At 43.7% G+C, this 19821-nt stretch overlaps 1 protein-coding gene across 17 annotated transcripts in view; it reads left to right on the forward strand.

Moving 5' to 3' along the window:
• The window catches only part of Rgs6 (regulator of G protein signaling 6), a 509370-nt gene that overhangs the window by 142957 nt on the left and 346592 nt on the right, over positions 1-19821 (forward strand). The window lies entirely within an intron of this gene.

Below are 19821 nucleotides of genomic sequence, written 5' to 3' on the forward strand. Positions count from 1 at the left end.
GACAATGCCAACCATACATCATACAACCGATACTTCAGAGGTTGAGCAGGTTGGCTTGTGAGGTCCTGCCTCACCCACCATGTTCATCTGACCTCTCGCCAACTGACTACCTCTTCTTCAAACATCTTGACACTTTTTACAGAAAACATGCCTCTGTGACTCGTAAGATACAGAAAATGCTTTGCAAGTGTTTGTTGGGTCCCCAAGCACCAATTTCTATACTGTAAGAATAAACTTATTTTTTATTGATCAAAATGTGTTGATTATGATGGTATTCATTTTGATTAATAGAGGTGTGTTTGAACACAGTTAACATGATTTAAGTTAAAATTTTAAGTAAAAAATTGAAAAAAAGATTAAAAAATTCATGGTTCACCAACGAGGAGTAGACGGCTAGAAATAATCAAACTCAGGGCTGAAATCAATAAATTAGAAACAAATAAAACAATTCAAAGAATCAATGAAACCAAGAGCTGGTTCTTTGAGAAAATCAACAAGATAGACAAACCCTTAGCCAAACTAACTAAAAGGCAGAGAGAATCTATCCAAATCAACAAAATCAGAAACGAAAAGGGGGACATAACCACAGACACTGAAGAAATCCAAACAATAATTAGGTCTTACTTCCAAAATCTATATGCCACAAAATTTGAAAAATATAAACAAAATGGATAATTTTCTTGATCGGTTCTACATGCCAAAGCTGAATCAGGACCAGGTAAACCAATTAAATAGTCCTATATCCTCTAAGGAAATAGAAGCTGTCATCAAAATTCTACCATGCAAAAAAATCCCAGGGCCAGATGGTTTTAGCACAGAATTCTACCAGACCTTCAAAGAAGAGCTAACACCAATACTCTTCAAACTATTCCACAAAATAGAAACAGAAGGAACACTACCAAACTCATTCTATGAAGCCACAGTCACCTAGGTACCTAAACCTCACAAAGACAGAGAATTTCAGGCCAATCTCCCTCATGAACATTGATGCAAAAATACGCAACAAAATACGTGCAAACCTAATCCAAGAACACATCAAAGATATCATCCACTACGACCAAGTAGGCTTCATCCCAGGCATACAGGGGTGGTTCAGTATACAGAAATCCATCAATGTGATCCACCACATAAACAAACTGAAGGAGAAAAAACACATGATCATCTCCTTAGATGCTGAAAAGGCATTTGACAAAATCCAACATCCATTCATGTTTAAAGTCTTGGAGAGATCAAGGATACATGGCACATACCTGAACATAGTAAATATACAGCAAGCCTATAGCCAATATCATACTCAATGGAGAGAAACTTAAATCATTCCCACTGAAATCAGAGACAAGGCAAGGTTGTCCACTCTCTCTATATCTCTTCAACATTGTTCTTGAAGTCCTTGCTAGAGTAATAAGACAACTGAAGGCGATCAAAGGGATACAAACTGGAAAGGAAGAAGTCAAAGTATCACTGTTTGCAGATGATATGATAGTATATGTGAGTGACCCCAAAAATTCTACCAGGGAACTCCTACAGCTGATTAACACCTTCAGCAAAGTGGCTGGATACAAAATTAACTCAAAAAATCAGTAGCCCTCCTGTATAAAAAAGAAAAAAGTGCCGAGAAAGAAATTAGGGAAACAACACCCTTCACAATAGCCACAAAGGACATAAAGTACCTTGGTGTGAACCTAACCAAGCAAGTCAAAGACTTGTATGAAAAAAATTTCCAGTCTGTGAAGAAAGAACTAGAAGAAGATATCAGAAGATAGAAAGATCTCCCATGCTCATGGCTTGGCAGGATTAATATAGTAAAAATGGCCATCTTACCAAAAGCAATCTATAGATTCAATGTAATTCCCATCAAATTACCAACATAATTCTTTACAGACCTGGAAAGAAAAATTCTCACCTTCATATGGAACAACAAGAATCCCAGAATTGCTAAAACAATTCTCTACAGTAAAAGATCTTCAGGAGGTATCTCCATCCCTGATCTTAAGCTGTACTATAGAGCAACAGTAATAAAAACTGCATGGTACTGGCATAGAAACAGACTGGTGGATCAGTGGAATCAAATAGAAGACCCTGACATAAATCCACACACTTCTGGACACCTGATTTTTGACAAAGATGCCAAATCCATTCAATGGAAAAAAGCCAGCATCTTCAACAAATGGTGCTGGTCTAACTGGGTGTCTACATGTAGAAAAATGCAAATAGATCTATACTTATCACCCTGCACAAAACTAAAGTCCAAGTGGATCAAAGACCTCAACATAAAACCAGACACACTAAACCACTTAGAAGAAAAAGTAGGGAAGAGCCTCGAACTCATTGGCACAGGAGACAACTTCCTGAACAGAGCACCAACAGCACAGGCTGTAAGACCAACCATCAATAAATGGGACCTCATGAAACTAAAAAAGTTTCTATAACACAAAGGACACCATCATCAGAACAAAACAACAACCTACAGATTGGGAAAGGATCTTCACCAACCCTATATCTAACAGAGGACTCATATCCAGTATATATAAAGAACTGAAGAAGTTAAACAGCAAAAAATCAAGTAACCCAATTAAAAAATGGAGTACAGAGATAAACAGACAGTTCTCAATAGACGAATATTGAATGGCAGAGAAACACTTAAAGAAATGCTCAACCTCATTATCCATCAAGGAAATGCAAATCAAAATGACCCTAAGATTTCACCTTACACCCGTCAGAATGGCTAAGATCAAAAACTCAAGAGAGAACACATGCTGGAGAGGTTGTGGAGAAAGGGGAACCCTCTTCCACTGCTGGTGGAATGTAAACTTGTACAACCACTCTGGAAAGCAATCTGGCACTTTGTCAGACAACTAAGAATAGCGCTTCCTCAAGATCCAGCTATACCACTCCTAGGCATATACCCAAAAGAGTCTCAAGTACACAATAAGGACATTTGCTCAATCATGTTTGTAGCAGCCTTATTTGTAATAGCCAGAAGCTGGAAACAGCCCAGATGCCCCTCAGTGGAGGAATGGATGCACAAATTGTGGTATATCTACACAATGGAATATTACCCAGCAATAAAAAACAAGGAAATCATGAAATTTGCAGGTAAATGGTGGTATCTGGAAAAGATCATCCTGAGTGAGCTATCCCAGATGCAGAAAGATACACATGGTATCTACTCACTCATATAGAGATATAATATAGGATAAACCTACTAAAATCTGTATACCTAAAGAAACTAATCAAGAGGGAGGACTCTTGCTAAAATACTAAATTCCTATCCAGAAAGGCAAAGAGGATGGACATCAGAAGAAGGAGAAAAGAGGGAACAAGTCAGGAGCCTGACACAGAGGACCTCTGAAAGGCTCTGCCCTGCAGACTATCAATGCAGATGCTGAGACTTATGGGTAACCTTTGGGCAGAGTGCATGGAATCTTAGGAAAGAAGTGGGAAACAGTAAGATCTGGAGAGGACAGGAACTCCACAAGGAGAGCAATAGAACCAGAAAATGAGCACAGGGGTCTTTTCTGATACTGATACTCCAACCAAGGACTATGCATGGAGATAACCTAAGACCCCTGCCCAGATGTAGCCCATGGCAGCTCAGTCTCCAAGTTGGTTCCATAGTAATGGGAACAGGGACTGCCTCTGACATAATCTCATTGGTCTGCTCTTTGATTACCTTCCTCTGAGGGGGGGGGAGCAGCCTTACCAGGCCACAGAGGAAGACAATACACTTGTCTTCTCACTCACTCACTCCTGATGAGAGCTAGTTGACTAAGATCAGAAGGAAGGAAAGGAGGACATCCCCTATCAGTGGACTTGGGGAGGGGCTTGCATGCAGAGGGTGGAGGAAGGGAGGGATTGGGACGGGAGGAGGCAGGGAACCACAGGGGGGATACAAAGTGAATAAAGTATAATTAATAAAGAAAAAATAAAAAACAAAATAAACAAACAAAAATTCATGGTTCAAGCCGGGTGCGGTGGAGCACGCCTATAATCCCAGCACTCTGGGAGGCAGAGGCAGGCGCGTCTCTGTGAGTTCAAGACTAGCCTGATCTACAGAGTGAATCTAGGACAGCCAAGGCTACACAGAGAAACCCTATCTCTAAAAAAAAAAAAAAAAAAGAGTTCATTGTTCAAAATTGAAACTAAAAATTAGTACTATATATACAATATAACACAGTACAACACACACATACGCACACGATCTCAAAAAAAATATCATTGAGAAGAATTTGTGTGGTCCTATCGTCTCCTTCGATCGTGATCAGGAGGGGAGTTGAAAAGTGCCTGCTGTGCTTTCTGTTGGACTCTGTGTGCACAGTCACTGTGTAAGCACGCTAAGGCATGCTTACGCATCTTACTTAGATTTTGGTAAGGGGAAATTTTCTCGGAAGGCTCCCTACCACGTAGACAATTATAGTGCTGGTGGTGACAGGGAAGAGTACCTTCCCTTGCTGTGTCTTATGTTTACGTATGTTCTGGTTCGATTTATCTCGGAGGTAGGTTGATAAGGATCGTTAGTCTCCCTCACATTGACTCCCGAGAGATGAGGTAGGTTCAATTTCAGCACCCGCATTTCCTGATCGTTTCGCTGGAATAAAGCTGTCAAACTGTATGGATGGAGGTACCTCAGAAACTGTCATGAAAACGGGGGCCAGGGATCTCAAGTGCCTATATTTTGCAGCTCTGTCTTATGAGTGATTTGTAGGGTTTATGTGATTTTCTGCTTCGTAAAAACACGTGGCGGTTTGTTGCTGCGGTGTAAGAACCATAACTAAGCGGTGGTCTGTTGTCATTCATTGCTGCTGCATATGTGGGTTGGTAGGCTTGCTGTACAGGCTCCAGGGCAGGGTGGGGGGCAACCCAGATGTCCTTGATCCCGGGCTCCTCATCCTCCTTAAAGCAGTGCAGGTCCTGCTCCTCTCATTTGCTTTCAGGCTTGTGCTTGGAACTGCAGTGCTGTCAGTTCCAAATGTCAGGGCCAGGTTCGGATTCGAGGGAGTCTTAATGATGCAATGACCCACAACTCTTCAGGGGAAAAAAAAATACAAACTACGACTTTATTACCTGTCTGATACCTAGTAGCTCTTCCGAGTGGCTGCTGTATTGTAAGGATAAGCTATTTGTATCCAGAGGCCGTCAGACACAAGGACTGCCACTTTAATCAGCTGCCATTTTGGGCTGTGGTCAGTGTCTTCCTCTTTATCATGACTTACTCAGGTGCGATAGTTGGATAGTGTGTGAATGAGAGAGAGAGTGTGTGTGTGTGTGTGTGTGTGTGTGTTAGAGAGACAGACAGACAGACAGACAGACAGACACAAAGGAAAAGAGACACAGAGAAAGTCAACATACAAACATGTCTCTACCTACCAAAAATTCCAGCTTCCAGCCTTCTTTTATTCTGTCTTCCCTCTCCTCCCTCTGCCCCTGCCCCTGCTAGATTGTTTTGGGATCCCTGTAGAGGGATCTGCCTTCCCCCCTGCTGTCTCCTTGCCTTTTGTCCTAATGTCCTTCCAAGACTGAGCTCTGAATCTACCTGTTGAAAGTCATTGCCAACTCTGTCCCCAAAGCCTATGGGAGTTTGTAGCCTGTGACCTTCTCCCGGTTAATTGGCCTTCATACGCTGTCAGATTCTGCTAAGGTCATTTAATTCTGTCCTCTTTATAATGCGGTTCAAGCTAAATGGATAAGAGGCCAAAATAATGAGAAATCTTCTGTAAAATGCGGTGACCCAGCATTACTCCGTCTCAAAAAGGGGAAACAGTGCGGGGGTTACTCAGCAGAATATTGATTGAGACCTGCTCTGTGAGGAGTTTCTAAATGCATATGCAAAATAGCGAATCACGCAGTGACACTCCCAAAATAACAATGAATTCTGGAAGATCCCCCTCTTACAGAAGGCTCTTTTCCCCAGTGAGTTTAATTACTTGATGACAAACCATGAGTTTTGCAAGTCACTCCTGATCCAAGGGCTTTTCACGGAAGCCTGGGTGGGAGGGTGACCTCTGCATGCATGGAACAAGGGATGATGGTTTAGGGAAACAGGATCATCGGAGGATACGGAAAAACCACACATCTGATCTATTTTGATAGAGGTCCATTTTGAAGCTGTCTAGGAAAGAGAGAGAGAATCACAGCCACAAGCACAAGGTATCGTTTGCTAATTATTTGGAGTCAACTTGCAGTCAGTTCATTTGCATATTAAAATCCATTTCCTCTTCCCCCAACCCTCCCCCAACCCACTTTTTTTTCAGATAGGGTCTCATTGTGTCTCACTGGCTTTCCTGAAATAGCTGTGTAGACCAGGTTGGACTTGAACTCATTGAGATCCACCTCTCTCTATTTCCCAAATGCTGGGATTAAAGGATTAAAGACACTCAACGGTTTTGGGAAGTCACTCTTGTCCCAGGGTAGTCCTCGGTGTGTCAATAGAACTGCCTGCTGTCACCGCCGCTCATCAACATCTGTATGTGATTTACAGGACACGTGCGTGTGGAACATTTCTATCCACTCGTGTTTACACGTCTCTACATCAGATGTCAGTGCAGCTTGTCACACTGTCCGCCTCAAGTAATCCTTTTGATGTCATTCTGTATTCAAAAGTTCAGAAATTCCACAGCTGGGGAGATGCTTTATTTGGGGAAGTATGAGGACTTGTGTTTGACTTCCGGAGACCACGTTTAAACAAAAACAAAAAACCAGGCACCTGGATCTTTTAACACCATCACTGCCCTTTACCTATTGGATGCCAGCGGACTTCTTTCACCTTGCTTTCAGATCTCCTGAGGTGATAAAAATGTCCTTCGTTGTAGCTGGATGTCACATGGGACAAAATCACTCCTAGACTTCCATATTAGGAGAGAGACAGGTAAATACTACTCAGATAGTTTCAGGTACTATTAGGTACTCTTAAGAGTAAAAAATATGGAGCCTGGGGAGATGGCTCTGTGAGTAATCTCTGAGGCCTGAGTCTGGATTTGTTACATCCATGTAAAAGCTGGGCGTGGCAGCGCATGCCTGTTGCCCTAGGGATGGGGAAGTGGAGACAAAAGAATTCCTGGGGCTTGCTGGGAAGCCAGTCCAGGTAAATCCAAGAGCTAGATAGGCCCTACCTCAAAATAAGGTGTGGAGTGACTGAAGGAGATACCTAGCATCCGTCTCTGGCCTTCACATAGGTGCACAAGCAGGCATGTGTGCGCCTGCCCACACGTATGTGTATGAATAGGAAGTAGGATGCGGTGATTGTGTGACCATCAGAGAGTCTGAGAAATGCCCTGACAACCTTCCTGTGTTGGAATGTCAGGGCTGCCAGGAATTTGGAATATGGGGCTGGAGGGATGGAGGGGAGCACAGAAGTTAGGGAAGGAGAGCATCACAGGGTGGTATGGTTCAAAACCTGCCTTTGGCCCTGAGTACTCATAGCTCACGGAGTCTTTTCCTCAGGAGAATGATAAGATGTAATTTATGGTTTCAAAGGACTGGCCACACTAGGGTTGATGGGCAGATCTTATGTCCCCCACCTTCCTTTATTGTCCTATACCCTCTCTGTCTCTCTCTGTCTCTCTCTGTTTCTCTCTCTGTCTCTGTCTCTCTGTCTCTCTCTCTCTCTCTCTCTGTCTCTCTCTCTCTCTCTCTCTCTCTCTCGTGACCTGTAAGGTGTGCCTCCCACCCATCTAAGGCCTTCCACCAGTGGTCAAGGGTTTTGAGTCTGCCTGTGAATAATCATAAAACTGGGCTTGAATAATTGGCACCTCTCGGATGCTAGCTGCTTTTGTCTGCGGTCCTTTTCCTAACCCATCCTAACCCATCGGTCTCCTCGCAACAAGTGCTGGGCCCACTCTCCAGTTCCAGAAACACTCCTCCTGCGTGCAGCCTCTGGGGAACACCAGCTTCTCCCTAAGGCTGCAATTGGAAGGGACCTGTGAACTGTGAGTGTAGGAGAAATACAGAAGCCACCCACATAGTCACTGCCATTATGTCCTTCTTCCTTTGGTCCAAAAGTTTTCACTCAGTGGCTTCTTTCCCTCCATACTCCACACCTTCTGTCTTCCCCATACTCTTTCCTGGTTTTATACCCATTAATGAATGTTTGAGCTTCTTCCTCTTAGAAGAGGTCCACTGTTCTTTCAGGAAAAAAAAAAATGACTTCCTGGACTCCATTTGGATAGACTGGGTCTGAATAGCAGAGAAGAAAGGAGCATCCTTTCTTGTCACATCGAGACATGACCCCTGACAGCCTGAGGCAGGAAGATAGAACTGGATTTCAAACATGTTTTTCTGAAGACAGTCCAGGGTCAGAGCCTGGGACATCAGGAATGCTAAGTCATTCAGAGACATCCTCTGTGTGACAGCCTGACAAGTCAGTGGATTTCCTAATGAAGACCACGAGTCGCTGAGGTAGAGTTCATTTCTTAGAATAAGCTGTTGAGCAGCGCAGTGGACTGTGAGTGGTACTTTAACTTAAAATGCTCTAGAGTAAGGGTGCTTTAGCTGCTCAGTTATTTATCCTGCCCACGGAGATGGCTCAATCAGTAAGTGCTTGTGCAAGCAGGAAGAACTGATTTTGAGTCCAGCAACCATGTGAAAAAGCTAGTGGTGACCAAACCTGTGTATAATCCTGGCACTGAAAAGACACAGACGTGAGGATCCTTTGGTCACTAGCTAACCAGCCTACTCAAGTCCATGAGTTCCAGGCTCAGTGAGAGACCCTGCTTCAAAAAATAAGGTAATGAGCAATCGAAGAAACAGCAGCATTGACCAATGGCCTCTATGTGCACATGTGAGCACACGCGTGCACACACACAACACACACACACACACACACACAGGAACATGTACATATATGAAAATGAGCTGTTTTTCTGGGAACATAACTAATTATGCGGAATGGTTCTCTAATGCTTACATGTTCCCCCAATTTTATTTTTTGGTCTGGTTTCAGTGGAATGTTCCCAAGGACATAAGTCCTATTGTTTTACCTTCAGTGTATGCTCTCTTGTGAGGCGCTACCAATTTTTGTATTGAATAGCAAAAGTTCCCAGAATGCACACACAAGTCAGAACCCCTGTGGTTGGCACAAACGAATTCTATAGAGAAAAGAAGCTGATGGGGGCATGGTTTGAGGAGTTTGGATGTTTTCTTTTCAGAGAAGATGGGGCTCAGCCTCTGAGGTCAGGAAGGATGGGAAGCCTGGGCAATAGCTAGAGGGAACGCCAACTGAGCTGCTTGATGCAGTGGATGAGAGTAGTTGAGGAGCTAGGGCATGGCTCAGTAGTCTAACACTTGTCTAGCATGCAGGAGTCCAAGGTTCAACCCCAGCATCACAAGTTTTAAAAATAGAGAGAGAGAGAGAGAGAGAGAGAGAGAGAGAGAGAGAGAGAGAGAGAGAGAAAGGAGTTGACTTAGAGCATGAACCCAGATTGGCACACAAGGATGTTGGAAGGTTTTTTGTTGTTATTGTCAGGCTCTAGGAAACCTTATCCCTGGAATTGTGAATGTCACCCATAGTTTTTTTATGGCTATTTTAGGTGCTAGTGTTAGATTTGTTTGGTGCAATATTTACAGAGTTGACCATATATTTGAAATGCATCTTTGTCCTATAGGTTTGACTTTCTCTGCAAACAGCCCATATGGAGTCACAAATCACGTGCTGGTCTCCCCGAAAACCATGCTATTTTTTAATCAATCAATCAATTTGTCTGTCTGTCTGTCTATCTGTCTATTCATTCATTTAATCAACCCACATTTATTTATTATTCATTACTTATTTGTTTGTTTGCTTATTTATGTGTTTATTTCTTGTACACATGATCTCACCATATAGTCCTGGCAACCTGGAATTCTACTAAGCATGTAGACCAGTCCAACCTCAGATTGCTGCTTTTACCTCCCCAAAGTACACACACACATACACACACACACAGACACACACGTGGCAGTGAGGAGCAAGAGAGAGAGGGGGGAGTGGGAGAAGAAGTAGAAGGAGAAGGGAGGCAGAGAGGGAGAGGGAGACTCTGGCCAAATGCTGGGTCCTGACATAATATGCCAGGAGATCTGATAGAAAACATGGATACATGGATTCCTCAGTGACCTGATGAGCAAGTGCAAATACCCTAAAGGTCTTAGTGATGTTCCAGAAAGATGAAGATTGCCATTTGCTTTAAGAGAAAAGAATTCAACTTTGATCCATGAAATCAGAGAGCAGAATTAGTGTAGGCGAAGGTGCAGACTGGGGTTACCTTTTGGTTTTGTAGGGGCAGTAGAGTCCTGAGACAGGATCTGTTGGAGAGGTGCGCTGTCTCCTTGGAGAGCAACTGGAAGGCCTTGCTGATGGACTTGTACTTTCCATGCCATCCAGGATTTGGAGGGGCTGGAGGAGGAAATTGCCATGGAAAATTCAGAGGATGTAATTTAGATTTAAATAATGCAATAATTTCCTTAAAACTCTTGAAGAGGAATATGTCTCTCTGCACTAAAAAGAACACTGTGGCTTGTCTGTTGAGCTGGCTTCCAAATATTTTTAACAGTGGAAAATTTTCAAATGACATCTTACAAATACCTCATCTATAACACAGACAGAGCATAGTTCTGGTGGCGACGTGCTAGGGTGAACTCAGGATTGGCTGTTTTCTGTTTTTTGTTTGTTTGTTTGGTTTGTTTTGTTTTCTCTCTTGTCCCAGCCGCCAGGAGACACTCAGCTCATGAGACAGCCTGCTATTTTAAAACAAGGTAACACTAAAGGGATGACAGCATGTTTCTAAAAGACACATTCAGTAACACGACTGGCTTTTTTATTCATAATGGCTAAAAATAGGACACCAAATAAATGTCCATCGGCAGAAAAGACTCACATTGAGCTGTGTTCAGACAGTGGAATACTTCCTTACCCAGTGGAAAAAAAAGAAAGTGCCTATTGGTCAGTACCAAGGTAGGTGAATTTCAGAAGCATCAAGGAAAAGATTCATGGCACAAAGGGACACACTCTCAGGTTCCATTAGTATGATATGCAAGAACACCTTAGACTAATCTACACAAGGGCAATCCAGAACCAGCCACTTGGGTGTCGGAGAGAAGTGACTCAAACCGCACGGAGGGAACTCTGTGGGGCACTGGGAATCTGCGTGCCCTTCGGCAAGATGCTCGCGTTAATGTGCCAGCTGTTAAAACTCGACAGAGGGAATGCCTGAGACGGACTCATTTTATTCTATGCCCATTTTAGCTTAGTAAACATCGGGTCCATGGTTCTTAGAGGGAGCATTCCTCAGTTTCTACATCCAGTTAGAAAAAGGGACACAGGGACAGGGATGGGACTTAGGATTTAGGGTTCCTGATCCAGCGGCCCTTACCGTATCCCCCCACTCTCTTTAGTTACACACTGTTTTCACTAGCACATTAGCACAGCTGGGTCCCTCCTCACCGTCACCACTGTAAACTCCAGATCGTCACCATCATGGAGATGAGTAGTACCTCCGTGCACTCTGGAGCTGTTGCTTCAGCCTTTGTCTTCTCCTACAGGGAAAGCTGCACTATGAACACCCACACCATTCCTCCAGATGCTTCTGCTCCGTTGCCAAACTGCTGAGGAGCGACACTGTTCTCCAGAGCCCTAGGGAACTTCTGCTATCTTCCCCTTCTACTGTTTGATGACAAAGGGGTTAAGGAAGAAGGTGGCTCTCTTGTAGACCTATGACCTGAGGAGACTGTCAGCTCTCTGGACACACCTAGATGGGCTGAAGGCTCAGGTGCATGGACCTGATTTTTTAATTCTGTTGAAGATCACACTCTGAGAGCCACACACCGCTCTGTGCTTTGTGCTGTTTAGCCCATACAGGAAAAGGCACTGTTTGAAAAGAAGGTGGGGGGATATGAGTTTGCCACTGCCTGCTCTATCAGGGGAATGGCACAGAGCTGGGAGGCTCAGTGAACAGCTTGCCATTCTCCTGAAGTCCTTACCCGCATGGTGTCCTGAACTTCTGTACTCACAATGTCTTGCCTAGAGGTCTTGGGCTAAAAACCAAGACCAAGTTACAAGCATCCGTCTTTAGCATGGTCTGCATGCATGTCAGACTCAGTCAACTGAGAATATTTGAGAGTTTGCTGTGTGTGTATGTGTTTTCATGTATGTGGGTTCATGTGTCTCGTGCACATCTATGTTGTGGGTCATGGGTCAATGTCAAGTGTCTTCCTCAGTTGCTCTTGTTGCTTGAAACAGGGACTCTGGAAAGTACTACCCAGAAGGCTCTTCCCATCTTCTGAGCACTGGAGTTACAAGAGCATACTGTCATGCCTACCTTTTTACGTGGGTGTTGTGGAGCTAAACTCAGACCCTCCTATTCTCCCAGCAAGCATATTTACAAGCAGGGCCATCCTATACGTCTTAGTTATGTTCCTATTGTTGTGAAGAAACACCAAAACCAAGGCAACTTATTTAAAAAAAAAATAGCATTTCATCAGGGGCTTACTGTCAGAGGATGAGTCCATGACCATCGTGGCTGGGAGAATGGTGGCAGGCGGACATGAAACTGAAGTAGTAGCCGAGAGCTTATATCAGCTCCACAAGCAGGAGGCAGGGGTGGAACAGGGGGGGAGGGAGGGAGGGAATACCTGGCCTAGTGTGAGCTTTTGAAGCTTCAAAGCTTGTCACCCCAGTGACAAGGTCAGCAAGGCCACACCTCCTAATCCTTCCTAAACAGTCCACCAACTGGAAACCAAACCTTCACATATATGCACCTTTGTGGCCCATTCTCATTCAAACCACCACAGTACCCTCAGTCAGGTTTAAAGGGGTCCTTGGCCAAGCCATAGAGATCTTCCCTCGTAGGCCAAAAGTTTATGGAGGACTTTCAGTTCATTATTAAACTTGCTTGCTAAGGACCACACAGCTAGCATATCTTGAAGCTGATTCAAAACCAGGTTGCCTGAAGGTTCCTAAAATCATCATTTTTCTGATATGTTTCTTTAAGCATCCCTAGATTTCCTTAAATATTCCTTCCTTTTCTGAGTAAAATGTATTTCCTCCTGCAGCTTCTCTGGGGATTCCAGTGCACAGCTTAGGATTTTAAGCAAGTGTGGGGTTGTCAAAGCTGCTATAACTTCACTCTCTCTCCTAAGTCTGAATGAAGCTGACACTCTAGGATTTCATTTACTGTACACCCTAAAGATTTTTCCTTTGCAAAAGGTAAACATTTAAATGTGAGTCAAAACACTGGATTGAAATGAAAAAGCCAAATATTTTCTGGTTGTGTTACATGTTAACCATGTGACCGAAGAGATCTTTGCATGCACTTAGCATCCATATGAATTCTTACATTCTATCAAATCCATTTTTCTGAATGGTTTAGACCACCAGTATTTTGACAGCTTAAAGGGTAGGAATAATGAAAACTGTTTAAAGCAAGAAAGGCCAGGCATGATGAAGATGGTAGAAGACGATATTTGTAGGTTTATAAACTTTAGATGTGGGTCAGAAAAATATCCTTATCTGTCCAAGAGCACTTGGGTTCCCAGACATTCTCTTCCTCAGTTTCCCATGTGAGAAACCAAATGGAGTATGCAATCATACATGATGTGCTCGTGGTAGAATTAGGCCTGAACCTCTGGACCTTGATGTGGCTGAAGCTAAAGTCCAGATTAGGCAAAAATAAGTAGTCACTTTTAAAAAGATTTTTTAAAAAACGTGTCTGTATCTGTGTACATGTACGTGTGCGTGAAAGTACCCACTGCAGTCGGAGACGCTGCAGCAGCCTGGAGCCGGAGTAGCAGGCAGCTGTGAGGTCCCAGGTGTGGGTGCTGTGAACTGAACTCAAGTTCTCTGCTGGAGCAGTGCATACTCTTCATCGCTGAGCTATATCTCCAGCCCCGGAAGCCATATTTTTATGTAACATTATTGATTTGTAATGCTGAAGAATTTGCCAAAGGGACCCTCACAGTCACAGAGCTGACTCTGGATCTCAAGGGTTATAATATATTAAAAAAAAATGCAACCTGCTGAAAATCCTTCCGAGTGCAATGAGGTTCCTGGGTCCTTACTGAGAAACATGCCTCAAAATTTGGTAAACCGTTATGAACGCCTTGCTAGAAAAGACATAAGTGAAAATACCACCCAGTTGACACCCTGACAGATTCCTTGTCCCTTGTTTGCTCAAACTGGCAACAGCATGGTTACCCTGGGTAATGACCAAGGTGACCCCAAACTATCAACATAATGGAACATACAAAGTCATGGTATATCACACTTACTTAAAATTTACTTCTAAACTGTTAGCCTGAGCTCTAATTGGTCTGGAATGGAAGCTAGGTGACAGATGCTGTGCTCCTACAATGTCAGCCCGGACTTTAGTTCCTTTAAAAGCTGCATAATAGCAAAAGCCATTTAATCTGTGCGCCGAAACGGCCTCCTTTGCTTTATTATGTTGTTTACTCTACGTGCGCTTTTGCTATCGGTTATAAAAATGTCACCGTTTCTGCAGCAGCATCGTCCGTCTGTCTCATAAACTCGCTCTCACGTCCTGAACGGCCTGCAGCGAGCCACTGCAGGCCAGGGCAGGCCCAATCAAAGAGTTTCTTCCTAATGAACACAGTGCACAAGAAAGCATGGCAACGGGAGAGCCTGGGATGCCAGGCAGAGATTAGCATTTGAAAGTGTGTGTTTCAGCTGGTGGACTTGCAGTGCCGTTCTCCGGAATCTCATACGATGCAGGTTGACCCAGGAGGCCTGTAAACAGGCAGGGAGGTTTCAGCGTTTGAAGTATGATTTAATTTGCATGTGGTCTATGTTAGGTTTTTAAGTAGTCTGTTACTGGCAGGGGAAATTTTCTATCTGTCTATCTGTCTGGTGTGTGTGTGTGTGTCTGATTTTGTAGTCATGGTTGACCTCTGCCTCCCAAGTGCTCCCTCCCAAAGGCGTACACCACCATGCCTGGTAACACCTGCATTCTCTCAGATACAAAGTGAAAAGCATTTGTAGTGACTGACCATCACCCAAACAGAAAGAAATTTCTTTTTAGTTTTTGTAAAACAGCTGAGCTCTAAGTTGTTTCTCCTCCTGCCCAGAAGACTCTCTTCTTGCTCCCTTCCGGTTAGACTGCTTGGGCCATTGGTTTCTGTAGGTCTTTGGCAGGTGGAGTGGTGGATGCAGGGTCTCCTGGTAGACACACAGCTGCTGGGAAGTAAGGACTGAGGGCTGCCGAAGCACTTTACCGCACTATCTAGCCTTCTCCAGCACCAAGCAATATAAAGGCTGAATGTAAACTACAAAGCCAGAATAGATGGTGGCCAGCGTGAGGGATGAGGTAAGGTTGCCTCATAGGATGGGGGGATGTCACTTGACATTCTTCTGAAGATTCTTTTGTTTGTTTGTTTGCTATTTTTTTGTTTTTTTATTTTTATTTTTTTATATTAATTACAGTTTTTTCACTTTGTATCCCAGCTGTAGCTCCCTCCCTCATCTCCTCCCAAACCCCTTTCCAAGTCCACTGATAGAGGAGTTCTCCTCCCCTTCCATCTGACCCTAACCTATCAGGTCTCATCAGGAATGACTGCATTGTCTTCCTCTGTGGCCTGGTAAGGCTGCTCCCCCCTCAGGAGGAGGTGATCAAAGAACCAGCCACTAAGTTCATCTCTCTGTAGATTCTTACCCATAAATCTTTGCAATGATTCTCTTTTACTAGCTGACAGATATGTCAGATACCCCCAACCTCAATTTCCTCCACCCCCAGCACTCCAAATGCTCAAAATGGAAAACAGAGGCAGACAGCCTTTCCTTCCCCATGTCTGGGAGGAGGGGGAGGTCGTCCTTGATGTCCGAAGATTGAACATTCATTTGTAGCTTCTGAGGAAAGCTAGCCTTGCCTGGCATCAAGATCTTACCTTCGAGCAAAGGATAAATTAGTTTCTGCAAGGGAGTTTCAATGGGGATACAAGCCACACCTAAGGGCAAACCCCTGGCTCAAACGAATTCAAAGGTACTTTTGAAGGTTTTTGTTTTTTTTTTTAACTTTTTATTTTATTTTTTGGTCTCATTTGGTTTTGTTTGGGCATTTTCTATCTTTCTGGTTCTTTGTATGTGTGGTTTCCAATTTGTGTTTTTATGGTTTTTTTTTCTTTTGTGTGTTTGTGTGTGTGTGTGTGTGTGTGTGTGTGTGTGTGTGTGAGTGTGGGCACATTCAGTTATGAGTGACTGTGTGACTCTCTATGTGTATGTTTTTCATGTTCTATCTTTGCTTCATTTGTTTGTTCATTTTGTTTTATTCTTCTTTGTCTTTGGGTGGGATATTTTTTTTTTTGCCTGATTTTTTTTCTTAAGAGAGAGAGAGAGGAAAAAGGTGTGGAGTAGGAAAGGTGAGAGGTGAGAAGGATCTAGGTAGAGATAAGGGAGGGTAAACCATCATCAGACATATTGTATGAAAAAAATATTTTCAATTGAAAAAGAAGATCTTAGCAGCCGTTAGGGTGGTGGCCTGGGCTCTTGAATGGGAGCCACCTGAGCCGTCAGGAACTGTATGTCTTCATGGCAAAGATGGTAACTCATTAGTCTGATGTGTCATGTTGGGTGTTGAGGATGGAAAAGGTACTATCCTGTGTAGATGAATATTAATAACTAATATTCATCCATATATTAGTAAAGATTTAGTTCTTCTCAGTCAGCAATTTCACCAAATAACCTCATATTGAGATTATAATTTGTTCAAAGCTAAACACAGAACTGAGCATAACTAATCTAATATCCCACTATCAATATCTCCCTCCCATCCAAAATCCCCAATATTTGCACTTACTATCTTCTCTGGAATCAGTCCAGAGAAAGAATCTCTCCTTCCTCCAACTCCTTTCCTTCTTTCCTGATCCTCCTCTTCCAACCCCAGAACCTTCTCTCCACCCCCTCTCTCCCACTCAGCCCGGGTAGGGATAATTTTGGGGGGCAAGGTTATACAATATCATTTTGGTTACCTGAGGGTTGGCTTGTAGAATAGTAAGAATTTAAGGGAGGTGGTCAAGGAGTTACCCTCTGAATAAATGGTGGCTCTAGATCAACACCCACAATCCTGAACCTGTTCATTATCTTGCAAGTTCATTATCAGGCCAGGCTAGCTGGGCCCCCAAAGTCCAGGAATCCTCCCTTTCTTCCACCCTGCCACCCTCCGTCCCCTTCCATCTCATAGCGCTGGCATCACTGGCATGCACTGCCACACATGACTTCTGATGTGGGTGGTGGGAATCAAAACTCAGGTCCTTGTGCTTGGGAGACGAGCACTTTATCAACTGACCTGTCACCCCTGCACCCTCATCTCTCCACCTTCTAAGTATGGCAGATCATCAATGACCAAAGCATAGTGAGCAAATGTGGCAGCTATCTCTGTTCTGTCTTCTGGGATATTTGGGAGTAGGAGGGGTTCATCTTTGTCTCTTCCCCTTCAGAGCTGGATGTCCTCATTCTCCTCACCTGCTAGTATCTGCAGTAAGAAGAGACTCAGGGCAGGGTGGCCAGTAAAGGGGGTTGGTTGAGTTAGCTGACATTCCTGGCATCCGGTGCAGGGAAGGGGCTGACCTGTCTGGGATCTGTGTTGAGAGAGGGAGGGAGTAGTCGCTCTGAGATCTGTGTAGACCAAAGCTCAAGCTGCGGAGCACAGTAAGTTGTGGAATTAAATTCGCTGCCTCTTGTCTTGTTGAGGGTCCGCTCTGCTGACAGTGCTTTTGGTTGAGTAGTCATGTTTGTTTTCCATGAAGTGGACTCACTAGCGCCTTGATGTTTGCTCCTAGTCTTGGCCGTCATGGCCACTTTGGCCTCATGTACTATTCAGTCATCTGTAACCTTTCAACTGTCTGTCTGTGTGTCTGTGTATGTGTCTCTCTCTCGTGAGTGAGTGTGTGTGTATGTGTGTTTGTGATGTACTTTTTCGTATGGATGTGGGCACACAGGTGTGGAGACCGGAAGTTGACATTAGGCTCTCTCATTTAACCCGGAGCTCATCAATTTATCAGTCTAGGTAGGCTAACCAATGAGCTCCAAGATCAACCTGTCTCCACCCTGTGCTCTGTGAGCCTCTAAGCTCAACTTTCCCATGGGTACTGGGATTCAAATTCAGGTCCTCACACTTGCATAGCAGGCTCTTTATTAGCTGGGCCACCATCTCCCCAGCCTCCCTTCCAAACTTTGAGGAGGTGCCACTTAGGGGACTCTTACTAAGACTACAGGAAAGAATTAAGTTCTTAGTTTTGTGCCCAGCTATCTTCATGTGAAGATCCTGGCAGTGGTGACTGGATGTAGCTGTTTCTGAGAAGCTTCTTAGACATTTGGGGGCTGCTGGGATCCAGCTGGCCTTATGCAGCCAAGTCAGTATGAAACATAGAGCTTTTTTTAGCTGCCTGCTGGTCTCTTAGTGGTGAAGAAATGTACAAAAGGAGCCCCTCCCTGCCCTCATTCACTCATAGACTCCATCATCTTCCACCTGCCTCTCAGGTCCAGTCTGTCTCATGGGTGGGGAGCTGGGAAGGAATGAGTCAGGGTACATGTGTGCCATTTAGTATTGGAGAAGAAAAGGCTGAATGTCTAATACACTTTTTTTTTAGACCTGCCCCCAGCCCAAAGGGCAGCATTTAAATTCTATTCCCAAAGTGTTTTGTCTTGCTCCACGTTTGTGTTGTTTAAAGAGCCTGCCGTGCGCCCTGAAGCTGTCCCTGGAGGATCTTAAGAATGGGGCTTAAGAACAGGAAAGAGATTTTTAAAAATAGAGGAAACCACTTTGGTTGTAAAGTCATTGGTTTGTTAAACTGTTTCAAAAATGGTGGACAAAAATAACAGTATTACTAAAAAATGGAGGGATTGCTCTCCTTACTTTAAAAGTGTTTTATTAAACAAAAATGATGAGATTTTCATTACCTGCTTGGAACTGAGATACATATTTAAATTGACTTGTTTTGGTTAAACTGTGGAGTGTGCATGTGTGTATGCACACAGGCAAGCTTGCACACATGTCCCACTAAGAGTTGGGTTCAGGGGCTCAGATGTCATTCAGGAACTTGACCACTGCTCTGACACTTCAATCCACAAACTGTCGTTTAAACACAAAGGATGATTCTTAAGCTGGGTTGCATTACTCAGGAAGTAAGTTTTTTTTTTTTTTTCCCCTGGCTTTAAAATGTAAGATAATGTATAAGACACATTCAGAGTTCACTTATATTCCCAGCAGGATGCAGCTACTCAGGACTTCAAAAAATAAAGCTAGATTCCATTCAAGTGCAGGTCCCAGACATACCTCAGAGAGCTCTGGTGTTTCTATTTACTCAGGGGCCACCCGTGCCAGCATCTTACCAAGCTATGACAGATTCACAGGGAGAGCATATTGGTATGGTCAACACAGAGAACAATGCCATTAACATAAAGATTCCTTGACTTCTTTTACGGCTGTCTCTGACCCCTGGGGTCCACCAATCTGACCTCTGTTTCCATAATTTATGTTGCATAAATGGGATTAATCAGTATGTAACCTCTTAAGAGTCATTCTTTCCCTTGATGTGTTTGTCCAAAAAGTCTCCCAAGCTCCTGCACCTTATCACTAGCCTTTCTTTTGCATTGCTGGTGGTATTCTACATATAGCATAGCTCTTCCAGGCTGGTTAACTCTTTACCTGTTAAATGGCATCTTGTCTATTTCCACGTTTTGCCCATTACAAAAACAAACACAATCAAGGAGGGTTTTTTTTTTTAATTACAAAAATGCTTATGGCTGTGTCTTAATAATGGGGAGGAAGTGTGAGATGGAAAGCTTAGAGCCATTTGAGGTGAAAACAAACTATAAATCATGAGGGCCTAGCTCAAAGTAGCTCG

The sequence above is a fragment of the Meriones unguiculatus genome, chromosome 7 (genome assembly GCF_030254825.1).
Source record: "Meriones unguiculatus strain TT.TT164.6M chromosome 7, Bangor_MerUng_6.1, whole genome shotgun sequence".
Classification (NCBI taxonomy): Eukaryota; Metazoa; Chordata; class Mammalia; order Rodentia; family Muridae; genus Meriones; species Meriones unguiculatus.